A 6,000-nucleotide genomic window follows, 5' to 3' on the forward strand; every position below is an offset into this window, starting at 1 on the left:
ATCGCAGGGGGGGGAGGCACCCCCAACGAGGCAGGGACTGAGAGCCACCCCTCTTCCCCCTCTGGCTCTTAGGACCACCATCGCAGGAGGGGGAGGCACCCCCCACGAGGCAGGGACTGAGAGCCAGCCCCTCTTCCCCCTCTGGCTCTTAGGACCACCATCGCAGGAGGGGGAGGCACCCCCCACGAGGCAGGGACTGAGAGCCAGCCCCACATCCCCCCTGGCCCTTAGGGTCCCCATCGCAGGGGGGGGAGGCACCCCCAGCGAGGCGGGGACTGAGAGCCAGCCCCTCATCCCCCCCGGCTCTCATGACCCCCATCGCAGGGGGGGGAGGCACCCCCAACGAGGCAGGGACTGAGAGCCAGCCCCTCTTACCCCTGGATCTCAGTGACCCCATCGCAGGGGGGGAGGCACCCCCCGAGAGGCGTGGACTGAGAGCCAGCCCCTGATCACCCCGGGCTCTCACGACCCCCATCATGGGGGGGGAGGCACCCCCCACGAGGCAGGGACTGAGAGCCAGCCCCACATCCCCCCTGGCTCTCAGTGACCCCATCGCAGGGGGGGAGGCACCCCCAAGAGGCGTGCACTGAGAGCCAGCCCCTGATCACCCCGGGCTCTCACTACCCCCATCAAGGGGGGGGAGGCACCCCCCACGAGGCAGGGACTGAGAGCCAGACCCACATCCCCCCTGGCTCTTAGGGCCCCCATCGCAGGGGGGGGAGGCACCCCCCACGAAGCCGGGACTGAGAGCCAGCCCCTCATCCCCCCCTGGCTTAGGACCCCCATCGGGGATCCTAAGAACCTTAAGGACCCACCTGGACGACTCTGGGTATTAGGTGTCCAAGAAGAAAGCTCAAATCTGCCCACGGCAGGTACTTTACTTGGGATTTACTATCCGACAGGGGTCCAAACGCCGGGAACAGAAAGAAAGCAGGTCATTTGCAATCTACCGGAGCCTAAGGGCAGAAGGCAGGTGAGGGAATTCTTAGGAGCTGTGGGGTTTTGTAGACTGTGCCTCCCAAACTTTGCAGTACTAGCCAAGCCTTTCTATGAGGTCACAAAGGGGGCAGGTGAGGGAATTCTTAGGGGCTGTGGGGTTTTGTAGACTGTGCATCCCAAACTTTGCAGTATTAGCCAAGTCTTTCTATGAGGTCACAAAGGGGGCGGGGACCGGGAACCTTTCGAATGGGGATCCCAACAACAGCAAGTCTTTCATGACTTCAAGGAAAAACTTCTGGCAGCCCCAGCCCTGGGGGTACCCGATCTGACAAAGCCTTTTCCACTGAATGCGTCAGATAGAGAAAAGATGGCAGCTGGAATTTTAACCGAAACTCTGGGGCCCTGGCTGAGGCCGGTGGCCTACGTGTCTAAACAAATAGAGAGGGTTTCCAAAGGACGGCCCCCGTTTGAGGGCCGCGGCATCAACTGCCCTGATAGTACCACAAGCAAATAAGCTGACTCTTGGGCAAAACCGGAACATAAAGGCCGCCCATTTTGGGTTGGGTGACAGCCATCCCCTCTTCCCCCCACTGCCTTAGGACCCCCATCGCTCATCCTAAGATCCTTAGGACTCACCTGGAGGACTGTGGGTATTAGGTGTCCAAGAAGAAAGCTCAAATCTGCCCACGGCAGGTACCTTACTTCGGATTTACTCTCCGACAGGGGTTCGACACCGCCCGGGAACAGAAAGAAAGCAGGTTATTTACAATCTACCAGAGCCTAAGGGCAGAAGGCAGGTGAGGGAATTCTTGGGAGCTGTGGGGTATTGTAGACTGTGGACTCAGGACCCCCATCGCAGGGGGGGGAGGCACCCCCCACGAGGCAGGGACTGAGAGCCAGCCCCACATCCCCCCTGGCCCTTAGGGCCCCCATCGCAGGGGGGGAGGCACCCCCCGCGAGGCGGGGACTGAGAGCCAGCCCCTCATCCCCCCCGGCTCTCATGACCCCCATCGCAGGGGGGGGAGGCACCCCCAACGAGGCAGGGACTGAGAGCCAGCCCCTCTTCCCCCTCTGGCTCTTAGGACCACCATCGCAGGAGGGGGAGGCACCCCCCACGAGGCAGGGACTGAGAGCCAGCCCCACATCCCCCCTGGCTCTTAGGGCCCCCATCGCAGGGGGGGAGGCACCCCCCACGAGGCAGGGACTGAGAGCCAGCCCCACATCCCCCCTGGCTCTTAGGGCCCCCATTGGCTCTTAGGGCCCCCATCGCAGGGGGGGGAGGCACCCCCCGCGAGGCGGGGACTGAGAGCCAGCCCCTCATCCCCCCCGGCTCTCATGACCCCCATCGCAGGAGGGGGAGGCACCCCCAACGAGGCAGGGACTGAGAGCCAGCCCCTCTTCCCCCTGGCTCTCAGTGACCCCATCGCAGGGGGGGAGGCACCCCCCGAGAGGCGTGGAGTGAGAGCCAGCCCCTGATCACCCCGGGCTCTCACGACCCCCATCATGCGCGGGGAGGCACCCCCCACGAGGCAGGGACTGAGAGCCAGCCCCACATCCCCCCTGGCTCTTAGGGCCCCCATCATGGGGGGGGAGGCACCCCCCACGAAGCCGGGACTGAGAGCCAGCCCCTCATCCCCCCCTGGCTTAGGACCCCCATCGGGGATCCTAAGAACCTTAAGGACCCACCTGGAGGACTCTGGGTATTAGGTGTCCAAGAAGAAAGCTCAAATCTGCCCACGGCAGGTACCTTAGTTGGGATTTACTATCCGACAGGGGTCCAAACGCCGGGAACAGAAAGAAAGCAGGTCATTTGCAATCTACCGGAGCCTAAGGGCAGAAGGCAGGTGAGGGAATTCTTAGGGGCTGTGGGGTTGTGTAGACTGTGCCTCCCAAACTTTGCAGTACTAGCCAAGCCTTTCTATGAGGTCACAAAGGGGGCAGGTGAGGGAATTCTTAGGGGCTGTGGGGTTTTATAGACTGTGCGTCCCAAACTTTGCAGTATTAGCCAAGTCTTTCTATGAGGTCACAAAGGGGGCGGGGACCGGGAACCTTTCGAATGGGGATCCCAACAACAGCAAGTCTTTCATGAGTTCAAGGAAAAACTTCTGGCAGCCCCAGCCCTGGGGCTACCTGATCTGACAAAGCCTTTTCCATTGAATGCGTCAGATAGAGAAAAGATGGCAGCTGGAATTTTAACCGAAACTCTGGGGCCCTGGCTGAGGCCGGTGGCCTACGTGTCTAAACAAATAGAGAGGGTTTCTAAAGGATGGTCCCCCTGTTTGAGGGCCGCGGCATCAACTGCCCTGATAGTACCAGAAACAAATAAGGTGACTCTTGGGCAAAACCTGAACATAAAGGCCGCCCATTTTGGGTTGGGTGACAGCCATCCCCTTTTCCCCCGCCTCCTTAGGACCCCCATCGCTCATCCTAAGATCCTTAGGACTCACCTGGAGGACTGTGGGTATTAGGTGTACAAGAAGAAAGCTCAAATCTGCCCACGGCAGGTACCTCACTTCGGATTTACTCTCCGACAGGGGTCCGTCACCACCCGGGAACAGAAAGAAAGCAGGTTATTTGCAATCTACCAGAGCCTAAGGGCCGAAGGCAGCCAAGAAAATTCTCAGGAGCTGTGGGGTTTTGTATACTGTGGATCCCAAACTTTGTAGTATTAGCCAAGCCTCTGTATGAGGTCACAAAGTGGGTGGGCACCGGGAACCTTTGGAATGGGGATCCCAAGAACAGCAAGTCTTTCATGAGTTAAAGGAAAAACTTCTGGCAGCCCCAGTCCCGGGGCTACCTGATCTGACAAAGCCTTTTCCATTGTATGCGTTAGAGAGAGAAAAGATGGCAGCTGGACTTTTAACCCAAACTGTGGGGCCCTGGCAGAGGCCGGTGGCCTACGTCTCTGAACAACTAGACAGGGATTCTGAAGGATGGCTCCCCTGTTTGAGGGCCTTGGCAGCAACTGCCCTGCTAGTACAAGAATCAAATAAGCTGACTCTTGGGCAAAACCTGAACATAAAGGCCCCCCATTGTGTGGTGGCTGAGAGCCATCCCCTTTCCCCCCTTGGATCTTGGGACCCCCATTGCCTGGGGGGAGGCACCTCCCGCGAGGTGGGGACTGAGAGTCAGCCGCTCCTCCCCCCCGCTCTTAGGACCCCCATTGCAGGGGGGCGAGGTACCCCCCGCGATACGTGGCTTAAGAGCAAGCCCCTCTTCCCCCCTTGGCTCTTAGTACCCCCATCGCAGCGGGGGAGGCACCCCCCGCGAGGCGGGGATTGAAAGGAAGCCCCTCTTCTCCCCCTGGCTCTTAGGACCCCCATCAAGGTGTGGGAGGCACTCCCCACGAGGCAGGGACTGAGAGCCAGCCCCTCTTCCCCCCTGGCTCTTAGGACCACCATCACGGAAGTTATGTGAAGGGTTTTGCAGCACATTTATAATGGGGGTGGTAGCCAAAATGTCCATCAAAAGGCAATTGGTTAAAGAAGTATGGTGCCCTCAACATGAAATGCTGTACCGCCCATAAAGTACATGGAAAAGCATGGGAAGTGGACATCCAGTTACAAATAGGTGTAATGTGATCTCAATTTTATTTAAGAACATATATATAAACATACACATAAACATATATTCACTGTCTAAATCCCCACCAAAAAGCCAACAGTGACTATTTCTGGAGGGTAGGGGAAAGAAGGAATTTTTGCTCTTTACACTTTTTTTTTTTTTTTTTTTTGAGAAGGAGTCTCGCTCTGTTGCCCAAGCTGGAGTGCAGTGGCACGATCTCAGTTCACTGCAACCTCTCCCTCCTGGGTTCAAGCGATTCTCCTGCCTCAGCCTCCCCAGTAGCTGGGACTACAGGGCGTGCCACCATGCCTGGCTAATTTTTGTATTTTTAGTAGAGATGGGGTTTCACTATGTTGGCCACGCTGGTCTCAAACTCCTGACCTCAAGTGATCCACTCCTGTTGGCCTCCCAAAGTGTTGGGATTACAGGCGTGAGCCACCACGCCCACTGCACTTTCTAACCTACTAAAATAAACACTCATTGACCACTTTTGGAAATGTGTCTAATAAAATACATTAACAAACAAAAGGTATAAAAACTAATGCAACAAATACCTGTGCACTCACCACCCAGCTTCAGAAAGAAAACAATTCAGTTGAAGTCTTCTATGTGCCCCTCCCTCAACACTAGGTTCTGACATGAACCAAGTTTGATATTTATCATTCATAGTTTGAGTCATGTACGTCTTTGTAACTGAAATACCATACAGCATAACACAAATCTTAGTTGCCATATACTGGGAGGATTAATGAAATCATGGATGGGAAAGCAGCTGCTGTAGAACCCATACACTGTAGATTCTGAAGATCATTTCCAAATAATGGCTTTAAAAATAAACAAGGCCTGGCCGGGTGCGGTGGCTCACACCTGTAATCGCAGCACTTTGGGAGGCCGAGGTGGGCAGATCACCTGAGGTTGGGAATTTGAGACCAGCCTGACCAACACGGAGAAACCCCATCTCCACTAAAAATACAAAATTAGACTGGAGTGGTGGTGCATGCTTGTAATCCCTGCTACTTGGGAGGCTGAGGCAGGAGAATTGCTTGAACCCAGGAGGCAGAGGTTGCAGTGAGCCAAGATTGCGCCATTGCGCTCCAGCCTGGGTGGGCAACAAGCGTGAAACTCCATCTCAAAAAAATAAAAATAAAAAATAAACAAGGCCTGGCTGGGAGCGACCACAGAAATGAATCTTGCTGAGTACTTACTCTGTGCCACAGATCAGTTAAATGTTTTACGTTTACTATGTCATTCTGTGCTCGAAAGTCTGTGAGAGAGGGACAGTTATCTCCCCTATTTCACTGATGAAAGCACAAGACACTGAAGTTAGGCAACACGCAGGGCCACACGAACAGTATGTAGGCAGGCAGGATTCCAAGCCAAGCCTGGACTGTGAAAGCTCCAGCCCACAGCCATCACGTCCCACTCCTCCTCCGCTGCATTCGATGGTGGGAAAGGGAGAGGGAGCTAATGCCTTTGCACTTGCCCAAATTGTCCCTC

The sequence above is a fragment of the Gorilla gorilla genome, chromosome 14 (genome assembly GCF_029281585.2).
Source record: "Gorilla gorilla gorilla isolate KB3781 chromosome 14, NHGRI_mGorGor1-v2.1_pri, whole genome shotgun sequence".
Taxonomy (NCBI): Eukaryota; Metazoa; Chordata; class Mammalia; order Primates; family Hominidae; genus Gorilla; species Gorilla gorilla.